Genomic DNA, 26603 nt, shown 5'->3' with positions numbered 1-26603 from the left:
TACCAGATGGTAATGGAAGGACTGTGACTATAAACTCCATAACAGACGGTGATGGAACTGAATGAGTTTATAGTCCCTATACCAGACGGTGATGGAATTGACTGAGACTAGAGTCTCCATAACAGACGGTGATGGAACAGACTGAGTCTATAGTCCCCATACCAGACGGTGATGGAACTGACTGTTTCTATGGTCCCCATGTAAGATGGTGATGGAACTGACTGAGACCGTAGCACCCATGCCAGACGATAATGGAACAGACTGAGTGAATAGCCTCAATAATAGACAGTGATGGAACTGACTGAGACTATAGTCCCCATACGAGACGGTGATGCTACTGACTGCGTCTATAGTCTCCATAAAAGATGGTGATGGAACTGACTGAGTTTATAGTCCACATACCAGACGGTGATGGAACAGACTGAGTCTATAGTCCCCATACTAGAAGGTGATGGAAGGACTGTGTCTATAAACTCCATAACAGACGGTGATGGAACTGAATGAGTTTATAGTCCCTATACCAGACGGTGATGGAATTGACTGAGACTTGAGTCTCCATAACAGACGGTGATGGAACAGACTGAGTCTATAGTCCCCATACCAGATGGCGATGGAAGGACTGCGTCTATAAACTCCATGACAGATGGTGATGGAACTGACTGAGACCATAGCACCCATGCCAGATGATAATGGAACAGACTGTGTCTATAGTCTCCATACCAGACGGTGATGGAACTGACTTTGTCTATAGACCCCATAACAGACGGAGATGGAATTGACTGACTCTATAGTCCTCATACCAGACGGTGATGGAACTGACTGAGTCTGTAGTCCCCATACCAGACGTTGATCGAACTGGCTGAGTCTCTAGTCCCCATAACAGACTGTGATGGAAATGACTGAGTTTATAGCCCCTATACCAGACAATAATGGAACTGAGTAGGTCTAGAGTCCCCATACCAGATGGTGATGGAACTGACTGCGTCTATAGTCATACACCAGACATTGATGGAACTGACTGAGTCTATATTCTCTCTACCAGACGGTGATGGAACTGACTGAGTCTATAGACCTCATAGCAGACGGTGATGGAACTGACTGTGTCTATAGTCCTCATACCAGACGGGGATGGAACTGACTGTGTCCGTAGCATCCATGCTAGACGATAATGGAACAGACTGAGTCTATAGTCTCCATAACTGACGGTGATTCAACTGACTAAGTCTATAGTCCTTAATCGAGACGGTGATGGAACTGACTGAATTAATAGTCCCCATACCAGACGCTTGTGGAACTGACTGAACCTATAGACTCCATACCAGACTGAGATGGAACTGACTGAGTTTATAGACCCTATACCAGACAATAACGGAACTGACTATGTCTATAGACGCCATACCAGATGGTGATGGAACTCACTGAGATTATAGACCCTATTCCAGACAATAATGGAACTGACTATGTCTATATTCCCTCTACCAGACGCTGGCGGAACTGACTGCATCTATAGTCCTCATACCAGTCGGTGATGGAACTGACTTGGTATATAGTCCCCATACCAGACGGTGATGGAACTGACTGTGTCTATAGTCCTCATACCAGACGGGGATGGAACTGACTGCGTCTATAGTCCCCATACCAGATGGTAATGGAAGGACTGTGACTATAAACTCCATAACAGACGGTGATGGAACTGAATGAGTTTATAGTCCCTATACCAGACGGTGATGGAATTGACTGAGACTAGAGTCTCCATAACAGACGGTGATGGAACAGACTGAGTCTATAGTCCCCATACCAGACGGTGATGGAACTGACTGTTTCTATGGTCCCCATGTAAGATGGTGATGGAACTGACTGAGACCGTAGCACCCATGCCAGACGATAATGGAACAGACTGAGTGAATAGCCTCAATAATAGACAGTGATGGAACTGACTGAGACTATAGTCCCCATACGAGACGGTGATGCTACTGACTGCGTCTATAGTCTCCATAACAGATGGTGATGGAACTGACTGAGTTTATAGTCCACATACCAGACGGTGATGGAACAGACTGAGTCTATAGTCCCCATACCAGAAGGTGATGGAAGGACTGTGTCTATAAACTCCATAACAGACGGTGATGGAACTGAATGAGTTTATAGTCCCTATACCAGACGGTGATGGAATTGACTGAGACTTGAGTCTCCATAACAGACGGTGATGGAACAGACTGAGTCTATAGTCCCCATACCAGATGGCGATGGAAGGACTGCGTCTATAAACTCCATGACAGATGGTGATGGAACTGACTGAGACCATAGCACCCATGCCAGATGATAATGGAACAGACTGTGTCTATAGTCTCCATACCAGACGGTGATGGAACTGACTTTGTCTATAGACCCCATAACAGACGGAGATGGAATTGACTGACTCTATAGTCCTCATACCAGACGGTGATGGAACTGACTGAGTCTGTAGTCCCCATACCAGACGTTGATCGAACTGGCTGAGTCTCTAGTCCCCATAACAGACTGTGATGGAAATGACTGAGTTTATAGCCCCTATACCAGACAATAATGGAACTGAGTAGGTCTAGAGTCCCCATACCAGATGGTGATGGAACTGACTGCGTCTATAGTCATACACCAGACATTGATGGAACTGACTGAGTCTATATTCTCTCTACCAGACGGTGATGGAACTGACTGAGTCTATAGACCTCATAGCAGACGGTGATGGAACTGACTGTGTCTATAGTCCTCATACCAGACGGGGATGGAACTGACTGTGTCCGTAGCATCCATGCTAGACGATAATGGAACAGACTGAGTCTATAGTCTCCATAACTGACGGTGATGCAACTGACTGAGTCTATAGTCCTTAATCGAGACGGTGATGGAACTGACTGAATTAATAGTAGCCATACCAGACGCTTGTGGAACTGACTGAATCTATAGACTCCATACCAGACTGAGATGGAACTGACTGAGTTTATAGACCCTATACCAGACAATAACGGAACTGACTATGTCTATAGACGCCATACCAGATGGTGATGGAACTCACTGAGATTATAGACCCTATTCCAGACAATAATGGAACTGACTATGTCTATATTCCCTCTACCAGACGCTGGCGGAACTGACTGCATCTATAGTCCTCATACCAGTCGGTGATGGAACTGACTTTGTATATAGTCCCCATACCAGACGGTGATGGAACTGACTGTGTCTATAGTCCTCATACCAGACGGGGATGGAACTGACTGTGTCCGTAGCATCCATGCTAGACGATAATGGAACAGACTGAGTCTATAGTCTCCATAACTGACGGTGATGCAACTGACTGAGTCTATAGTCCTTAATCGAGACGGTGATGGAACTGACTGAATTAATAGTCCCCATACCAGACGCTTGTGGAACTGACTGAATCTATAGACTCCATACCAGACTGAGATGGAACTGACTGAGTTTATAGACCCTATACCAGACAATAACGGAACTGACTATGTCTATAGACGCCATACCAGATGGTGATGGAACTCACTGAGATTATAGACCCTATTCCAGACAATAATGGAACTGACTATGTCTATATTCCCTCTACCAGACGCTGGCGGAACTGACTGCATCTATAGTCCTCATACCAGACGGTGATGGAACTGACTTTGTATATAGTCCCCATACCAGACGGAGATGGAACTGACTGACTCTATAGTCCTCATAACAGACAGTGATGGAACTGACTTTGTCTAAAGTCCCCATACCAGACGGAGATGGAATTCACTGACTCTATAGTCCTCATACCAGACAGTGATGGAACGGACTGAGTCTGTAGTCCCCATACCAGACGTTGATCGAATTGGCTAAGTCTCTAGTCTCCATACCAGACTGTGATGGAAATAACTGAGTTTATAGCCCTTATACCAGACAATAATGGAACTGATTAGGTCTAGAGTCCCCATACCAGATGGTGATGGAACTGACTGCGTCTATAGTCATACACCAGACGTTGATGGAATTGACTGAGACTAGAGTCTCCATAACAGACGGTGATGGAACAGACTGAGTCTATAGTCCCCATACCAGACGGTGATGAAACTGACTGTTTCTATGGTCCCCATGTAAGATGGTGATGGAACTGACTGAGACCGTAGCACCCATGCCAGATGATAATGGAACAGACTGAGTCAATAGCCACCATAATAGACAGTGATGGAACTGACTGAGACTATAGTCCCCATACGAGACGGTGATGGTACTGACTGCGTCTATAGTCTCCATAACAGATGTTGATGGAACTGACTGAGTTTATAGTCCACATACTAGACGGTGATGGAACTGACTGCGTCTATAGTCCCCATACCAGATGGTGATGGAAGGACTGTGACTATAAACTCCATAACAGACGGTGATGGAATTGACTGAGACTAGAGTCTCCATAACAGACGGTGATGGAACAGACTGAGTCTATAGTCCCCATACCAGACGGTGATGGAACTGACTGTTTCTATGGTCCCCATGTAAGATGGTGATGGAACTGACTGAGACCGTAGCACCCATGCCAGACGATAATGGAACAGACTGAGTGAATAGCCTCAATAATAGACAGTGATGGAACTGACTGAGACTATAGTCCCCATACCAGAAGGTGATGGAAGGACTGTGTCTATAAACTCCATAACAGACGGTGATGGAACTGAATGAGTTTATAGTCCCTATACCAGACGGTGATGGAATTGACTGAGACTAGAGTCTCCATAACAGACGGTGATGGAACTGACTGCGTCTATAGTCCCCATACCAGATGGTGATGGAAGGACTGTGACTATAAACTCCATGACAGATGGTGATGGAACTGACTGAGACCATAGCACCCATGCCAGATGATAATGGAACAGACTGTGTCTATAGTCCCCATACCAGACGGTGATGGAACTGACTTTGTCTGTAGTCCCCATACCAGACGTTGATCGAACTGGCTGAGTCTCTAGTCCCCATAACAGACTGTGATGGAAATGACTGAGTTTATAGCCCCTATACCAGACAATAATGGAACTGAGTAGGTCTAGAGTCCCCATACCAGATGGTGATGGAACTGACTGCGTCTATAGTCATACACCAGACATTGATGGAACTGACTGAGTCTATATTCTCTCTACCAGACGGTGATGGAACTGACTGAGTCTATAGACTTCATAGCAGACGGTGATGGAACTGACTGTGTCTATAGTCCTCATACCAGACGGGGATGGAACTGACTGTGTCCGTAGCATCCATGCTAGACGATAATGGAACAGACTGAGTCTATAGTCTCCATAACTGACGGTGATGCAACTGACTGAGTCTATAGTCCTTAATCGAGACGGTGATGGAACTGACTGAATTAATAGTCCCCATACCAGACGCTTGTGGAACTGACTGAATCTATAGACTCCATACCAGACGGTGATGGAACTGACTGAGTCTATGTTTTCCATATCAAACGGTGATGTAACTGAGTCTATATTCTCCATACCAGACTGAGATGGAACTGACTGAGTTTATAGACCCTATACCAGACAATAACGGAACTGACTATGTCTATAGACCCCATACCAGACGGTGATGGAACTCACTGAGATTATAGACCCTATTCCAGACAATAATGGAACTGACTATGTCTATATTCCCTCTACCAGACGCTGGCGGAACTGACTGCATCTATAGTCTCCATACCAGACGGTGATGGAAAAGACTGAGTCTTTAGACGCTTACTGGATGGTGGTGAAACAGGCTGATTCTATAGTTGCTATACCAGACGATAATGGAACTGACTGAGTCTAAAGTCCCCATACCGGACAGTGATGTAACTGACTGAGTCTATAGACCTCATACCAGACGGTGATGGAACTGACTTTGTATATAGTCCCCATACCAGACGGAGATGGAACTGACTGACTCTATAGTCCTCATAACAGACAGTGATGGAACTGACTGAGACTATAGTCCCCATACCAGAAGGTGATGGAAGGACTGTGTCTATAAACTCCATAACAGACGGTGATGGAACTGAATGAGTTTATAGTCCCTATACCAGACGGTGATGGAATTGACTGAGACTAGAGTCTCCATAACAGACGGTGATGGAACAGACTGAGTCTATAGTCCCCATACCAGATGGCGATGGAAGGACTGCGTCTATAAACTCCATGACAGATGGTGATGGAACTGACTGAGACCATAGCACCCATGCCAGATGATAATGGAACAGACTGTGTCTATAGTCCCCATACCAGACGGTGATGGAACTGACTTTGTCTATAGACACCATAACAGACGGAGATGGAATTGACTGACTCTATAGTCCTCATACCAGACGGTGATGGAACTGACTGAGTCTGTAGTCCCCATACCAGACGTTGATCGAACTGGCTGAGTCTCTAGTCCACATAACAGACTGTGATGGAAATGACTGAGTTTATAGCCCCTATACCAGACAATAATGGAACTGAGTAGGTCTAGAGTCCCCATACCAGATGGTGATGGAACTGACTGCGTCTATAGTCATACACCAGACATTGATGGAACTGACTGAGTCTATATTCTCTCTACCAGACGGTGATGGAACTGACTGAGTCTATAGACCTCATAGCAGACGGTGATGGAACTGACTGTGTCTATAGTCCTCATACCAGACGGGGATGGAACTGACTGTGTCCGTAGCATCCATGCTAGACGATAATGGAACAGACTGAGTCTATAGTCTCCATAACTGACGGTGATGCAACTGACTGAGTCTATAGTCCTTAATCGAGACGGTGATGGAACTGACTGAATTAATAGTCCCCATACCAGACGCTTGTGGAACTGACTGAATCTATAGACTCCATACCAGACGGTGATGGAACTGACTGAGTCTATGTTTTCCATATCAAACGGTGATGTAACTGAGTCTATATTCTCCATACCAGACTGAGATGGAACTGACTGAGTTTATAGACCCTATACCAGACAATAACGGAACTGACTATGTCTATAGACCCCATACCAGACGGTGATGGAACTCACTGAGATTATAGACCCTATTCCAGACAATAATGGAACTGACTATGTCTATATTCCCTCTACCAGACGCTGGCGGAACTGACTGCATCTATAGTCTCCATACCAGACGGTGATGGAAAAGACTGAGTCTTTAGACGCTTACTGGATGGTGGTGAAACAGGCTGATTCTATAGTTGCTATACCAGACGATAATGGAACTGACTGAGTCTAAAGTCCCCATACCGGGCAGTGATGTAACTGACTGAGTCTATAGACCTCATACCAGACGGTGATGGAACTGACTTTGTATATAGTCCCCATACCAGACGGAGATGGAATTGACTGACTCTATAGTCCTCATACCAGACAGTGATGGAACTGACTGAGTCTGTAGTCCCCATACCAGACGTTGATCGAATTGGCTAAGTCTCTAGTCTCCATCCCAGACTGTGATGGAAATAACTGAGTTTATAGCCCTTATACCAGACAATAATGGAACTGATTAGGTCTAGAGTCCCCATACCAGATGGTGATGGAACTGACTGCGTCTATAGTCATACACCAGACGTTGATGGAACTGACTGAGTCTATATTCTCTCTACCAGACGGTGATGGAACTGACTGCATCTATAGTCTCCTTACCAGACGGTGATGGAAATGACTGTGTCTATAGTCCTCATACCAGACGGGGATGGAACTGACTGTGTCCGTAGCATCCATGCTAGACGATAATGGAACAGACTGAGTCTATAGTCTCCATAACTGACGGTGATGCAACTGACTGAGTCTATAGTCCTTAATCGAGACGGTGATGGAACTGACTGAATTAATAGTCCCCATACCAGACGCTTGTGGAACTGACTGAATCTATAGACTCCATACCAGACTGAGATGGAACTGACTGAGTTTATAGACCCTATACCAGACAATAACGGAACTGACTATGTCTATAGACGCCATACCAGATGGTGATGGAACTCACTGAGATTATAGACCCTATTCCAGACAATAATGGAACTGACTATGTCTATATTCCCTCTACCAGACGCTGGCGGAACTGACTGCATCTATAGTCCTCATACCAGTCGGTGATGGAACTGACTTTGTATATAGTCCCCATACCAGACGGTGATGGAACTGACTGTGTCTATAGTCCTCATACCAGACGGGGATGGAACTGACTGTGTCCGTAGCATCCATGCTAGACGATAATGGAACAGACTGAGTCTATAGTCTCCATAACTGACGGTGATGCAACTGACTGAGTCTATAGTCCTTAATCGAGACGGTGATGGAACTGACTGAATTAATAGTCCCCATACCAGACGCTTGTGGAACTGACTGAATCTATAGACTCCATACCAGACTGAGATGGAACTGACTGAGTTTATAGACCCTATACCAGACAATAACGGAACTGACTATGTCTATAGACGCCATACCAGATGGTGATGGAACTCACTGAGATTATAGACCCTATTCCAGACAATAATGGAACTGACTATGTCTATATTCCCTCTACCAGACGCTGGCGGAACTGACTGCATCTATAGTCCTCATACCAGACGGTGATGGAACTGACTTTGTATATAGTCCCCATACCAGACGGAGATGGAACTGACTGACTCTATAGTCCTCATAACAGACAGTGATGGAACTGACTTTGTCTATAGTCCCCATACCAGACGGAGATGGAATTCACTGACTCTATAGTCCTCATACCAGACAGTGATGGAACTGACTGAGTCTGTAGTCCCCATACCAGACGTTGATCGAATTGGCTAAGTCTCTAGTCTCCATACCAGACTGTGATGGAAATAACTGAGTTTATAGCCCTTATACCAGACAATAATGGAACTGATTAGGTCTAGAGTCCCCATACCAGATGGTGATGGAACTGACTGCGTCTATAGTCATACACCAGACGTTGATGGAATTGACTGAGACTAGAGTCTCCAAAACAGACGGTGATGGAACAGACTGAGTCTATAGTCCCCATACCAGACGGTGATGAAACTGACTGTTTCTATGGTCCCCATGTAAGATGGTGATGGAACTGACTGAGACCGTAGCACCCATGCCAGATGATAATGGAACAGACTGAGTCAATAGCCACCATAATAGACAGTGATGGAACTGACTGAGACTATAGTCCCCATACGAGACGGTGATGGTACTGACTGCGTCTATAGTCTCCATAACAGATGTTGATGGAACTGACTGAGTTTATAGTCCACATACTAGACGGTGATGGAACTGACTGCGTCTATAGTCCCCATACCAGATGGTGATGGAAGGACTGTGACTATAAACTCCATAACAGACGGTGATGGAACTGAATGAGTTTATAGTCCCTATACCAGACGGTGATGGAATTGACTGAGACTAGAGTCTCCATAACAGACGGTGATGGAACAGACTGAGTCTATAGTCCCCATACCAGACGGTGATGGAACTGACTGTTTCTATGGTCCCCATGTAAGATGGTGATGGAACTGACTGAGACCGTAGCACCCATGCTAGACGATAATGGAACAGACTGAGTGAATAGCCTCAATAATAGACAGTGATGGAACTGACTGAGACTATAGTCCCCATACCAGAAGGTGATGGAAGGACTGTGTCTATAAACTCCATAACAGACGGTGATGGAACTGAATGAGTTTATAGTCCCTATACCAGACGGTGATGGAATTGACTGAGACTAGAGTCTCCATAACAGACGGTGATGGAACAGACTGAGTCTATAGTCCCCATACCAGATGGCGATGGAAGGACTGCGTCTATAAACTCCATGACAGATGGTGATGGAACTGACTGAGACCATAGCACCCATGCCAGATGATAATGGAACAGACTGTGTCTATAGTCCCCATACCAGACGGTGATGGAACTGACTTTGTCTATAGACCCCATAACAGACGGAGATGGAATTGACTGACTCTATAGTCCTCATACCAGACGGTGATGGAACTGACTGAGTCTGTAGTCCCCATACCAGACGTTGATCGAACTGGCTGAGTCTCTAGTCCCCATAACAGACTGTGATGGAAATGACTGAGTTTATAGCCCCTATACCAGACAATAATGGAACTGAGTAGGTCTAGAGTCCCCATACCAGATGGTGATGGAACTGACTGCGTCTATAGTCATACACCAGACATTGATGGAACTGACTGAGTCTATATTCTCTCTACCAGACGGTGATGGAACTGACTGAGTCTATAGACCTCATAGCAGACGGTGATGGAACTGACTGTGTCTATAGTCCTCATACCAGACGGGGATGGAACTGACTGTGTCCGTAGCATCCATGCTAGACGATAATGGAACAGACTGAGTCTATAGTCTCCATAACTGACGGTGATGCAACTGACTGAGTCTATAGTCCTTAATCGAGACGGTGATGGAACTGACTGAATTAATAGTCCCCATACCAGACGCTTGTGGAACTGACTGAATCTATAGACTCCATACCAGACGGTGATGGAACTGACTGAGTCTATGTTTTCCATATCAAACGGTGATGTAACTGAGTCTATATTCTCCATACCAGACTGAGATGGAACTGACTGAGTTTATAGACCCTATACCAGACAATAACGGAACTGACTATGTCTATAGACCCCATACCAGACGGTGATGGAACTCACTGAGATTATAGACCCTATTCCAGACAATAATGGAACTGACTATGTCTATATTCCCTCTACCAGACGCTGGCAGAACTGACTGCATCTATAGTCTCCATACCAGACGGTGATGGAAAAGACTGAGTCTTTAGACGCTTACTGGATGGTGGTGAAACAGGCTGATTCTATAGTTGCTATACCAGACGATAATGGAACTGACTGAGTCTAAAGTCCCCATACCGGACAGTGATGTAACTGACTGAGTCTATAGACCTCATACCAGACGGTGATGGAACTGACTTTGTATATAGTCCCCATACCAGACGGAGATGGAACTGACTGACTCTATAGTCCTCATAACAGACAGTGATGGAACTGACTGAGACTATAGTCCCCATACCAGAAGGTGATGGAAGGACTGTGTCTATAAACTCCATAACAGACGGTGATGGAACTGAATGAGTTTATAGTCCCTATACCAGACGGTGATGGAATTGACTGAGACTAGAGTCTCCATAACAGACGGTGATGGAACAGACTGAGTCTATAGTCCCCATACCAGATGGCGATGGAAGGACTGCGTCTATAAACTCCATGACAGATGGTGATGGAACTGACTGAGACCATAGCACCCATGCCAGATGATAATGGAACAGACTGTGTCTATAGTCCCCATACCAGACGGTGATGGAACTGACTTTGTCTATAGACACCATAACAGACGGAGATGGAATTGACTGACTCTATAGTCCTCATACCAGACGGTGATGGAACTGACTGAGTCTGTAGTCCCCATACCAGACGTTGATCGAACTGGCTGAGTCTCTAGTCCACATAACAGACTGTGATGGAAATGACTGAGTTTATAGCCCCTATACCAGACAATAATGGAACTGAGTAGGTCTAGAGTCCCCATACCAGATGGTGATGGAACTGACTGCGTCTATAGTCATACACCAGACATTGATGGAACTGACTGAGTCTATATTCTCTCTACCAGACGGTGATGGAACTGACTGAGTCTATAGACCTCATAGCAGACGGTGATGGAACTGACTGTGTCTATAGTCCTCATACCAGACGGGGATGGAACTGACTGTGTCCGTAGCATCCATGCTAGACGATAATGGAACAGACTGAGTCTATAGTCTCCATAACTGACGGTGATGCAACTGACTGAGTCTATAGTCCTTAATCGAGACGGTGATGGAACTGACTGAATTAATAGTCCCCATACCAGACGCTTGTGGAACTGACTGAATCTATAGACTCCATACCAGACGGTGATGGAACTGACTGAGTCTATGTTTTCCATATCAAACGGTGATGTAACTGAGTCTATATTCTCCATACCAGACTGAGATGGAACTGACTGAGTTTATAGACCCTATACCAGACAATAACGGAACTGACTATGTCTATAGACCCCATACCAGACGGTGATGGAACTCACTGAGATTATAGACCCTATTCCAGACAATAATGGAACTGACTATGTCTATATTCCCTCTACCAGACGCTGGCGGAACTGACTGCATCTATAGTCTCCATACCAGACGGTGATGGAAAAGACTGAGTCTTTAGACGCTTACTGGATGGTGGTGAAACAGGCTGATTCTATAGTTGCTATACCAGACGATAATGGAACTGACTGAGTCTAAAGTCCCCATACCGGGCAGTGATGTAACTGACTGAGTCTATAGACCTCATACCAGACGGTGATGGAACTGACTTTGTATATAGTCCCCATACCAGACGGAGATGGAATTGACTGACTCTATAGTCCTCATACCAGACAGTGATGGAACTGACTGAGTCTGTAGTCCCCATACCAGACGTTGATCGAATTGGCTAAGTCTCTAGTCTCCATCCCAGACTGTGATGGAAATAACTGAGTTTATAGCCCTTATACCAGACAATAATGGAACTGATTAGGTCTAGAGTCCCCATACCAGATGGTGATGGAACTGACTGCGTCTATAGTCATACACCAGACGTTGATGGAACTGACTGAGTCTATATTCTCTCTACCAGACGGTGATGGAACTGACTGCATCTATAGTCTCCTTACCAGACGGTGATGGAAATGACTGTGTCTATAGTCCTCATACCAGACGGGGATGGAACTGACTGTGTCCGTAGCATCCATGCTAGACGATAATGGAACAGACTGAGTCTATAGTCTCCATAACTGACGGTGATGCAACTGACTGAGTCTATAGTCCTTAATCGAGACGGTGATGGAACTGACTGAATTAATAGTCCCCATACCAGACGCTTGTGGAACTGACTGAATCTATAGACTCCATACCAGACTGAGATGGAACTGACTGAGTTTATAGACCCTATACCAGACAATAACGGAACTGACTATGTCTATAGACGCCATACCAGATGGTGATGGAACTCACTGAGATTATAGACCCTATTCCAGACAATAATGGAACTGACTATGTCTATATTCCCTCTACCAGACGCTGGCGGAACTGACTGCATCTATAGTCCTCATACCAGTCGGTGATGGAACTGACTTTGTATATAGTCCCCATACCAGACGGTGATGGAACTGACTGTGTCTATAGTCCTCATACCAGACGGGGATGGAACTGACTGTGTCCGTAGCATCCATGCTAGACGATAATGGAACAGACTGAGTCTATAGTCTCCATAACTGACGGTGATGCAACTGACTGAGTCTATAGTCCTTAATCGAGACGGTGATGGAACTGACTGAATTAATAGTCCCCATACCAGACGCTTGTGGAACTGACTGAATCTATAGACTCCATACCAGACTGAGATGGAACTGACTGAGTTTATAGACCCTATACCAGACAATAACGGAACTGACTATGTCTATAGACGCCATACCAGATGGTGATGGAACTCACTGAGATTATAGACCCTATTCCAGACAATAATGGAACTGACTATGTCTATATTCCCTCTACCAGACGCTGGCGGAACTGACTGCATCTATAGTCCTCATACCAGACGGTGATGGAACTGACTTTGTATATAGTCCCCATACCAGACGGAGATGGAACTGACTGACTCTATAGTCCTCATAACAGACAGTGATGGAACTGACTTTGTCTATAGTCCCCATACCAGACGGAGATGGAATTCACTGACTCTATAGTCCTCATACCAGACAGTGATGGAACTGACTGAGTCTGTAGTCCCCATACCAGACGTTGATCGAATTGGCTAAGTCTCTAGTCTCCATACCAGACTGTGATGGAAATAACTGAGTTTATAGCCCTTATACCAGACAATAATGGAACTGATTAGGTCTAGAGTCCCCATACCAGATGGTGATGGAACTGACTGCGTCTATAGTCATACACCAGACGTTGATGGAATTGACTGAGACTAGAGTCTCCAAAACAGACGGTGATGGAACAGACTGAGTCTATAGTCCCCATACCAGACGGTGATGAAACTGACTGTTTCTATGGTCCCCATGTAAGATGGTGATGGAACTGACTGAGACCGTAGCACCCATGCCAGATGATAATGGAACAGACTGAGTCAATAGCCACCATAATAGACAGTGATGGAACTGACTGAGACTATAGTCCCCATACGAGACGGTGATGGTACTGACTGCGTCTATAGTCTCCATAACAGATGTTGATGGAACTGACTGAGTTTATAGTCCACATACTAGACGGTGATGGAACTGACTGCGTCTATAGTCCCCATACCAGATGGTGATGGAAGGACTGTGACTATAAACTCCATAACAGACGGTGATGGAACTGAATGAGTTTATAGTCCCTATACCAGACGGTGATGGAATTGACTGAGACTAGAGTCTCCATAACAGACGGTGATGGAACAGACTGAGTCTATAGTCCCCATACCAGACGGTGATGGAACTGACTGTTTCTATGGTCCCCATGTAAGATGGTGATGGAACTGACTGAGACCGTAGCACCCATGCTAGACGATAATGGAACAGACTGAGTGAATAGCCTCAATAATAGACAGTGATGGAACTGACTGAGACTATAGTCCCCATACCAGAAGGTGATGGAAGGACTGTGTCTATAAACTCCATAACAGACGGTGATGGAACTGAATGAGTTTATAGTCCCTATACCAGACGGTGATGGAATTGACTGAGACTAGAGTCTCCATAACAGACGGTGATGGAACAGACTGAGTCTATAGTCCCCATACCAGATGGCGATGGAAGGACTGCGTCTATAAACTCCATGACAGATGGTGATGGAACTGACTGAGACCATAGCACCCATGCCAGATGATAATGGAACAGACTGTGTCTATAGTCCCCATACCAGACGGTGATGGAACTGACTTTGTCTATAGACCCCATAACAGACGGAGATGGAATTGACTGACTCTATAGTCCTCATACCAGACGGTGATGGAACTGACTGAGTCTGTAGTCCCCATACCAGACGTTGATCGAACTGGCTGAGTCTCTAGTCCCCATAACAGACTGTGATGGAAATGACTGAGTTTATAGCCCCTATACCAGACAATAATGGAACTGAGTAGGTCTAGAGTCCCCATACCAGATGGTGATGGAACTGACTGCGTCTATAGTCATACACCAGACATTGATGGAACTGACTGAGTCTATATTCTCTCTACCAGACGGTGATGGAACTGACTGAGTCTATAGACCTCATAGCAGACGGTGATGGAACTGACTGTGTCTATAGTCCTCATACCAGACGGGGATGGAACTGACTGTGTCCGTAGCATCCATGCTAGACGATAATGGAACAGACTGAGTCTATAGTCTCCATAACTGACGGTGATGCAACTGACTGAGTCTATAGTCCTTAATCGAGACGGTGATGGAACTGACTGAATTAATAGTCCCCATACCAGACGCTTGTGGAACTGACTGAATCTATAGACTCCATACCAGACGGTGATGGAACTGACTGAGTCTATGTTTTCCATATCAAACGGTGATGTAACTGAGTCTATATTCTCCATACCAGACTGAGATGGAACTGACTGAGTTTATAGACCCTATACCAGACAATAACGGAACTGACTATGTCTATAGACCCCATACCAGACGGTGATGGAACTCACTGAGATTATAGACCCTATTCCAGACAATAATGGAACTGACTATGTCTATATTCCCTCTACCAGACGCTGGCGGAACTGACTGCATCTATAGTCTCCATACCAGACGGTGATGGAAAAGACTGACTCTATAGTCCTCATAACAGACAGTGATGGAACTGACTTTGTCTATAGTCCCCATACCAGACGGAGATGGAATTGACTGACTCTATAGTCCTCATACCAGACAGTGATGGAACTGACTGAGTCTGTAGTCCCCATACCAGACGTTGATCGAATTGGCTAAGTCTCTAGTCTCCATCCCAGACTGTGATGGAAATAACTGAGTTTATAGCCCTTATACCAGACAATAATGGAACTGATTAGGTCTAGAGTCCCCATACCAGATGGTGATGGAACTGACTGAGACTAGAGTCTCCATAACAGACGGTGATGGAACAGACTGAGTCTATAGTCCCCATACCAGACGGTGATGGAACTGACTGTTTCTATGGTCCCCATGTAAGATGGTGATGGAACTGACTGAGACCGTAGCACCCATGCTAGACGATAATGGAACAGACTGAGTGAATAGCCTCAATAATAGACAGTGATGGAACTGACTGAGACTATAGTCCCCATACCAGAAGGTGATGGAAGGACTGTGTCTATAAACTCCATAACAGACGGTGATGGAACTGAATGAGTTTATAGTCCCTATACCAGACGGTGATGGAATTGACTGAGACTAGAGTCTCCATAACAGACGGTGATGGAACAGACTGAGTCTATAGTCCCCATACCAGATGGCGATGGAAGGACTGCGTCTATAAACTCCATGACAGATGGTGATGGAACTGACTGAGACCATAGCACCCATGCCAGATGATAATGGAACAGACTGTGTCTATAGTCCCCATACCAGACGGTGATGGAACTGACTTTGTCTATAGACCCCATAACAGACGGAGATGGAATTGACTGACTCTATAGTCCTCATACCAGACGGTGATGGAACTGACTGAGTCTGTAGTCCCCATACCAGACGTTGATCGAACTGGCTGAGTCTCTAGTCCCCATAACAGACTGTGATGGAAATGACTGAGTTTATAGCCCCTATACCAGACAATAATGGAACTGAGTAGGTCTAGAGTCCCCATACCAGATGGTGATGGAACTGACTGCGTCTATAGTCATACACCAGACATTGATGGAACTGACTGAGTCTATATTCTCTCTACCAGACGGTGATGGAACTGACTGAGTCTATAGACCTCATAGCAGACGGTGATGGAACTGACTGTGTCTATAGTCCTCATACCAGACGGGGATGGAACTGACTGTGTCCGTAGCATCCATGCTAGACGATAATGGAACAGACTGAGTCTATAGTCTCCATAACTGACGGTGATGCAACTGACTGAGTCTATAGTCCTTAATCGAGACGGTGATGGAACTGACTGAATTAATAGTCCCCATACCAGACGCTTGTGGAACTGACTGAATCTATAGACTCCATACCAGACGGTGATGGAACTGACTGAGTCTATGTTTTCCATATCAAACGGTGATGTAACTGAGTCTATATTCTCCATACCAGACTGAGATGGAACTGACTGAGTTTATAGACCCTATACCAGACAATAACGGAACTGACTATGTCTATAGACCCCATACCAGACGGTGATGGAACTCACTGAGATTATAGACCCTATTCCAGACAATAATGGAACTGACTATGTCTATATTCCCTCTACCAGACGCTGGCGGAACTGACTGCATCTATAGTCTCCATACCAGACGGTGATGGAAAAGACTGACTCTATAGTCCTCATAACAGACAGTGATGGAACTGACTTTGTCTATAGTCCCCATACCAGACGGAGATGGAATTGACTGACTCTATAGTCCTCATACCAGACAGTGATGGAACTGACTGAGTCTGTAGTCCCCATACCAGACGTTGATCGAATTGGCTAAGTCTCTAGTCTCCATCCCAGACTGTGATGGAAATAACTGAGTTTATAGCCCTTATACCAGACAATAATGGAACTGATTAGGTCTAGAGTCCCCATACCAGATGGTGATGGAACTGACTGCGTCTATAGTCATACACCAGACGTTGATGGAACTGACTGAGTCTATATTCTCTCTACCAGACGGTGATGGAACTGACTGCATCTATAGTCTCCTTACCAGACGGTGATGGAAATGACTGAGTCTATTGACGCATACTGGATGGTGATGAAACTTACTGAGTCTATAGTCCCTATACCAGACAGTGATGTAACTGACTTTGTCTATAGTCCCCATACAAGACACAGATGGAACTGACTGCGTCTATAGTCCTCATACCAGACGGGGATGGAACTGACTGTGTCCGTAGCATCCATGCCAGACGATAATGGAATAGACTGAGTCTATAGTCTCCATAACTGACTGTGATGCAACTGACTGAGTCTATAGTCCTTATACGAGATGGTGATGGAACTGACTGAATTAATAGTCCCCATACCAGACGCTTGTGGAACTGACTGAATCTATAGACTCCATACCAGACGGTGATGGAACTGACTGAGTCTCTGTTTTCCATATCAAACGGTGATGTAACTAACTGAGTCTATATTCTACATACCAGACTGTGATGGAACTGACTGAGTTGATAGACCCTATACCGGACAGTGATGCAACTGACTGAGTCTATAGTCCTTAATCGAGACTGTGATGGAACTGACTGAATTAATAGTCCCCATACAAGACGCTTGTGGAACTGACTGAACCTATAGACTCCATACCAGACGGTGATGGAACGGACTGAGTCTATGTTTTCCATATCAAACGGTGATGTAACTAACTGAGTCTATAGTCTCCATACCAGACGGTGATGGAACTTACTGTGTCTATAGTCCCCAGACCAGACTGTGATGGAAATGACTGAGCTTATAGACCCTATACCAGACAATAATGGAACTGACTATGTCTATATTCCCTCTACCAGACGCTGACGGAACTGACTGCATCTATAGTCTCCATAACAGATGGTGATGGAAATGACTGAGTCTTTAAATGCTTACTGGACGGTAGTGAAACAGGCTGAGTCTATATTTCCTATACCAGACGGTGATGGAACTGGCTGAGTCTATAGTCCGCATACCAGATGGTGATGGAATTGACTGAGACAAGAGTCTCCATACCAGATGGTGATGGAACTGACTGTGTCTATGGTCCCCATGCAAGATGGTGATGGAACTGACTGAGTCTATAGTCCCCATACCAGATGGTGATGGAACTGACGGAGACCATAGCACCCATGCCAGATGATAATGGAACAGGCTGAGTCAATAGCCACCGTAATAGACAGTGATGGAACTGACTGAGACTATAGTCCCCATACGAGACGGTGATGGTACTGACTGCGTCTATAGTCTCCATAACAGATGGTGACGGAACTGACTGAGTTTATAGTCCACATACCAGACGGTGATGGAACTGACTGCGTCTATAGTCCCCATACCAGATGGTGATGGAAGGACTGTGACTATAAACTCCATAACAGACGGTGATGGAACTGAATGAGTTTATAGTCCCTATACCAGACGGTGATGGAATTGACTGAGACTAGAGTCTCCATAACAGACGGTGATGGAACAGACTGAGTCTATAGTCCCCATACCAGATGGCGATGGAAGGACTGCGTCTATAAACTCCATGACAGATGGTGATGGAACTGACTGAGACCATAGCACCCATGCCAGATGATAATGGAACAGACTGTGTCTATAGTCCCCATACCAGACGGTGATGGAACTGACTTTGTCTATAGACCCCATAACAGACGGAGATGGAATTGACTGACTCTATAGTCCTCATACCAGACGGTGATGGAACTGACTGAGTCTGTAGTCCCCATACCAGACGTTGATCGAACTGGCTGAGTCTCTGTCCCCATAACAGACTGTGATGTAAATGACTGAGTTTATTGCCCCTATACCAGACAATAATGGAACTGAGTAGGTCTAGAGTCCCCATACCAGATGGTGATGGAACTGACTGCGTCTATAGTCATACACCAGACATTGATGGAACTGACTGAGTCTATATTCTCTCTACCAGACGGTGATGGAACTGACTGAGTCTATAGACCTCATAGCAGACGGTGATGGAACTGACTGAGTCTATAGACCTCATAGCAGACGGTGATGGAACTGACTTTGTCTATAGTCCCCATACAAGACAGAGATGGAACTGACTGCGTCGATAGTCCTCATAACAGATGGTGATGGAACTGACTGTGTCTATAGTCCTCATACCAGACGGGGATGGAACTGACTGTGTCCGTAGCATCCATGCTAGACGATAATGGAACAGACTGAGTCTATAGTCTCCATAACTGACGGTGATGCAACTGACTGAGTCTATAGTCCTTAATCGAGACGGTGATGGAACTGACTGAATTAATAGTCCCCATACCAGACGCTTGTGGAACTGACTGAATCTATAGACTCCATACCAGACGGTGATGGAACTGACTGAGTCTATGTTTTCCATATCAAACGGTGATGTAACTGAGTCTATATTCTCCATACCAGACTGAGATGGAACTGACTGAGTTTATAGACCCTATACCAGACAATAACGGAACTGACTATGTCTATAGACCCCATACCAGACGGTGATGGAACTCACTGAGATTATAGACCCTATTCCAGACAATAATGGAACTGACTATGTCTATATTCCCTCTACCAGACGCTGGCGGAACTGACTGCATCTATAGTCTCCATACCAGACGGTGATGGAAAAGACTGAGTCTTTAGACGCTTACTGGATGGTGGGGAAACAGGCTGATTCTATAGTTCCTATACCAAATGATAATGGAACTGACTGAGTCTATAGACCTCATACCAGACGGTGATGGAACTGACTTTGTATAAGGTCCCCATACCAGACGGAGATGGAACTGACTGACTCTATAGTCCTCATAACAGACAGTGATGGAACTGACTTTGTCTATAGTCCCCATACCAGACGGAGATGGAATTGACTGACTCTATAGTCCTCATACCAGACAGTGATGGAACTGACAGAGTCTGTAGTCCCCATACCAGACGTTGATCGAATTGGCTAAGTCTCTAGTCTCCATACCAGACTGTGATGGAAATAACTGAGTTTATAGCCCTTATACCAGACAATAATGGAACTGATTAGGTCTAGAGTCCCCATACCAGATGGTGATGGAACTGACTGCATCTATAGTCATACACCAGACGTTGATGGAACTGACTGAGTCTATATTCTCTCTACCAGACGGTGATGGAACTGACTGCATATATAGTCTCCTTACCAGACGGTGATGGAAATGACTGAGTCTATTGACGCATACTGGATGGTGATGAAACTTACTGAGTCTATAGTCCCTATACCAGACAGTGATGTAACTGACTGAGACTATAGACCTCATACAAGACAGAGATGGAACTGACTTTGTCTATAGTCCCCATACAAGACACAGATGGAACTCACTGCGTCTATAGTCCTCATACCAGACGGGGATGGAACTGACTGTGTCCGTAGCATCCATGCCAGACGATAATGGAATAGACTGAGTCTATAGTCTCCAAAACTGACTGTGATGCAACTGACTGAGTCTATAGTCCTTATACGAGATGGTGATGGAACTGACTGATTTAATAGTCCCCATACCAGACGCTTGTGGAACTGACTGAATCTATAGACTCCATACCAGACGGTGATGGAACTGACTGAGTCTCTGTTTTCCATATCAAACGGTGATGTAACTAACTGAGTCTATATTCTACATACCAGACTGTGATGGAACTGACTGAGTTGATAGACCCTATACCGGACATTGATGCAACTGACTGAGTCTATAGTCCTTAATCGAGACGGTGATGGAACTGACTGAATTAATAGTCCCCATACAAGACGCTTGTGGAACTGACTGAACCTATAGACTCCATACCAGACGGTGATGGAACGAACTGAGTCTATGTTTTCCATATCAAACGGTGATGTAACTAACTGAGTCTATAGTCTCCATACCAGACGGTGATGGAACTTACTGTGTCTATAGTCCCCAGTCCAGACTGCGATGGAAATGACTGAGCTTATAGACCATATACCAGACAATAATGGAACTGACAATGTCTAAATTCCCTCTACCAGACGCTGACGGAACTGACTGCATCTATAGTCTCCATACCAGATGGTGATGGAAATGACTGAGTCTTTAAATGCTTACTGGACGGAAGTGAAACAGGCTGAGTCTATATTTCCTATACCAGACGGTGATGGAATTGACTGAGACAAGAGTCTCCATAACAGACGGTGATGGAACTGACTGTGTCTATAGTCCCCATAGCAGACGGTGATGGAACTGACTGTGTCTATGGTCCCCATGCAAGATGGTGATGGAACTGACTGTGTCTATAGCCCCCATACCAGATGGTGATGGAACTGACTGAGACTGTAGCACCCATGCCAGATGATAATGGAACAGACTGAGTGAATAGCCTCCATAATAGACAGTGATGGAACTGACTGAGTCTATAGTCCACATACCAGATGGTGATGGAACTGACGGAGACCGTAGCACCCATGCCAGATGATAATGGAACAGATTGAGTCAATAGCCACCATAATAGACAGTGATGGAACTGACTGAGACTATAGTCCCCATACGAGACGGTGATGGTACTGACTGCGTCTATAGTCTCCATGCAAGATGGTGATGGAACTGACTGAGTTTATAGTCCACATACCAGACGGTGATGGAACAGACTGCGTCTATAGTCCCCATACCAGATGGTGATGGAAGGACTGTGACAATAAACTCCATAACAGACGGTGATGGAATTGACTGAGACTAGAGTCTCCATAACAGACGGTGATGGAACAGACTGAGTCTATAGTCCCCATACCAGATGGCAATGGAACTGACTGAGACCGTAGCACCCATGCCAGATGATAATGGAACAAACTGAGTCAATAGCCTCCATAATAGACAGTGATGGAACTGACTGAGACTATAGCCCCCATACCAGACGGCGATGGAAGGACTGTGTCTATAGTCCCCATTCCAGACGGTAATAGAACTGACTGAGTCTATAGTCCGCATACCAGATGGTGATGGAACTGACTGTGTCTATAAACTCCATAACAGACAGTGATGGAACTGAATGAGTTTATAGTCCCTATACCAAACGGTGATGGAATTGACTGAGACTAGAGTCTCCATAACAGATGGTGATGGAACTGACTGAGTCTATAGCCCGCATACCAGATGGTGATGGAACTGACTGAGACCATAGCACCCATGCCAGATGATAATGGAACAGACTGAGTCAATAGCCTCCATAATAGACAGTGATGGAACTGACTGAGACTATAGCCCCCATACGAGACGGTGATGGTACTGACTGCATCTATAGTCTCCATAACAGATGGTGATGGAACTGACTGAGTTTATAGTCCACATACCAGACGGTAATGGAACTGACTGAGTCTATAGTCCGCATACCAGACGGTGATGGAACTAAATGAGTTTATAGTCCCTATACCAGACGGTGATGGAATTGACTGAGAATTGAGTCTCCACAACAGACGGTGAAGGAAATGACTGAGTCTATAGTCCGCATACCAGACGGTGATGGAACTAAATGAGTTTATAGTCCCTATACCAGACGGTGATGGAATTGACTGAGAATTGAGTCTCCACAACAGACGGTGAAGGAAATGACTGAGTCTATAGACTCCATACCAGACGGTGATGGAACGGACTGAGTCTATGTTTTCCATATCAAACGGTGATGTAACTAACTGAGTCTATAGTCTCCATACCAGACGGTGATGGAACTTACTGTGTCTATAGTCCCCAGACCAGACTGTGATGGAAATGACTGAGCTTATAGACCCTATACCAGACAATAATGGAACTGACTATGTCTATATTCCCTCTACCAGACGCTGACGGAACTGACTGCATCTATAGTCTCCATAACAGATGGCGATGGAAATGACTGAGTCTTTAAATGCTTACTGGACGGTAGTGAAACAGGCTGAGTCTATATTTCCTATACCAGACGGTGATGGAACTGGCTGAGTCTATAGTCCGCATACCAGATGGTGATGGAATTGACTGAGACAAGAGTCTCCATACCAGATGGTGATGGAACTGACTGTGTCTATGGTCCCCATGCAAGATGGTGATGGAACTGACTGAGTCTATAGTCCCCATACCAGATGGTGATGGAACTGACGGAGACCGTAGCACCCATGCCAGATGATAATGGAACAGACTGAATGAATAGCCTCAATAATAGACAGTGATGGAACTGACTGAGACTATAGTCCCCATACGAGACGGTGATGGTACTGACTGCGTCTATAGTCTCCATAACAGATGGTGACGGAACTGACTGAGTTTATAGTCCACATACCAGACGGTGATGGAACTGACTGCGTCTATAGTCCCCATACCAGATGGTGATGGAAGGACTGTGACTATAAACTCCATAACAGACGGTGATGGAACTGAATGAGTTTATAGTCCCTATACCAGACGGTGATGGAATTGACTGAGACTAGAGTCTCCATAACAGACGGTGATGGAACAGACTGAGTCTATAGTCCCCATACCAGACGGTGATGGAACTGACTGTTTCTATGGTCCCCATGTAAGATGGTGATGGAACTGACTGAGACCGTAGCACCCATGCCAGACGATAATGGAACAGACTGAATGAATAGCCTCAATAATAGACAGTGATGGAACTGACTGAGACTATAGTCCCCATACGAGACGGTGATGCTACTGACTGCGTCTATAGTCTCCATAACAGATGGTGATGGAACTGACTGAGTTTATAGTCCACATACCAGACGGTGATGGAACAGACTGAGCCTATAGTCCCCATACCAGAAGGTGATGGAAGGACTGTGTCTATAAACTCCATAACAGACGGTGATGGAACTGAATGAGTTTATAGTCCCTATACCAGACGGTGATGGAATTGACTGAGACTAGAGTCTCCATAACAGACGGTGATGGAACAGACTGAGTCTATAGTCCCCATACCAGATGGCGATGGAAGGACTGCGTCTATAAACTCCATGACAGATGGTGATGGAACTGACTGAGACCATAGCACCCATGCCAGAGGATAATGGAACAGACTGTGTCTATAGTCCCCATACCAGACGGTGATGGAACTGACTTTGTCTATAGACCCCATAACAGACGGAGATGGAATTGACTGACTCTATAGTCCTCATACCAGACGGTGATGGAACTGACTGAGTCTGTAGTCCCCATACCAGACGTTGATCGAACTGGCTGAGTCTCTGTCCCCATAACAGACTGTGATGTAAATGACTGAGTTTATTGCCCCTATACCAGACAATAATGGAACTGAGTAGGTCTAGAGTCCCCATACCAGATGGTGATGGAACTGACTGCGTCTATAGTCATACACCAGACATTGATGGAACTGACTGAGTCTATATTCTCTCTACCAGACGGTGATGGAACTGACTGAGTCTATAGACCTCATAGCAGACGGTGATGGAACTGACTGAGTCTATAGACCTCATAGCAGACGGTGATGGAACTGACTTTGTCTATAGTCCCCATACAAGACAGAGATGGAACTGACTGCATCGATAGTCCTCATAACAGATGGTGATGGAACTGACTGTGTCTATAGTCCTCATACCAGACGGGGATGGAACTGACTGTGTCCGTAGCATCCATGCTAGACGATAATGGAACAGACTGAGTCTATAGTCTCCATAACTGACGGTGATGCAACTGACTGAGTCTATAGTCCTTAATCGAGACGGTGATGGAACTGACTGAATTAATAGTCCCCATACCAGACGCTTGTGGAACTGACTGAATCTATAGACTCCATACCAGACGGTGATGGAACTGACTGAGTCTATGTTTTCCATATCAAACGGTGATGTAACTGAGTCTATATTCTCCATACCAGACTGAGATGGAACTGACTGAGTTTATAGACCCTATACCAGACAATAACGGAACTGACTATGTCTATAGACCCCATACCAGACGGTGATGGAACTCACTGAGATTATAGACCCTATTCCAGACAATAATGGAACTGACTATGTCTATATTCCCTCTACCAGACGCTGGCGGAACTGACTGCATCTATAGTCTCCATACCAGACGGTGATGGAAAAGACTGAGTCTTTAGACGCTTACTGGATGGTGGGGAAACAGGCTGATTCTATAGTTCCTATACCAAATGATAATGGAACTGACTGAGTCTATAGACCTCATACCAGACGGTGATGGAACTGACTTTGTATAAGGTCCCCATACCAGACGGAGATGGAACTGACTGACTCTATAGTCCTCATAACAGACAGTGATGGAACTGACTTTGTCTATAGTCCCCATACCAGATGGAGATGGAACTGACTGACTCTATAGTCCTCATACCAGACAGTGATGGAACTGACTGAGTCTGTAGTCCCCATACCAGACGTTGATCGAATTGGCTAAGTCTCTAGTCTCCATACCAGACTGTGATGGAAATAACTGAGTTTATAGCCCTTATACCAGACAATAATGGAACTGATTAGGTCTAGAGTCCCCATACCAGATGGTGATGGAACTGACTGCATCTATAGTCATACACCAGACGTTGATGGAACTGACTGAGTCTATATTCTCTCTACCAGACGGTGATGGAACTGACTGCATCTATAGTCTCCTTACCAGACGGTGATGGAAATGACTGAGTCTATTGACGCATACTGGATGGTGATGAAACTTACTGAGTCTATAGTCCCTATACCAGACAGTGATGTAACTGACTGAGACTATAGACCTCATACAAGACAGAGATG

Source organism: Hemitrygon akajei, chromosome 10, assembly GCF_048418815.1.
Source record: "Hemitrygon akajei chromosome 10, sHemAka1.3, whole genome shotgun sequence".
Lineage (NCBI taxonomy): Eukaryota > Metazoa > Chordata > Chondrichthyes > Myliobatiformes > Dasyatidae > Hemitrygon > Hemitrygon akajei.
This window is presented reverse-complemented; position numbering follows the sequence as displayed.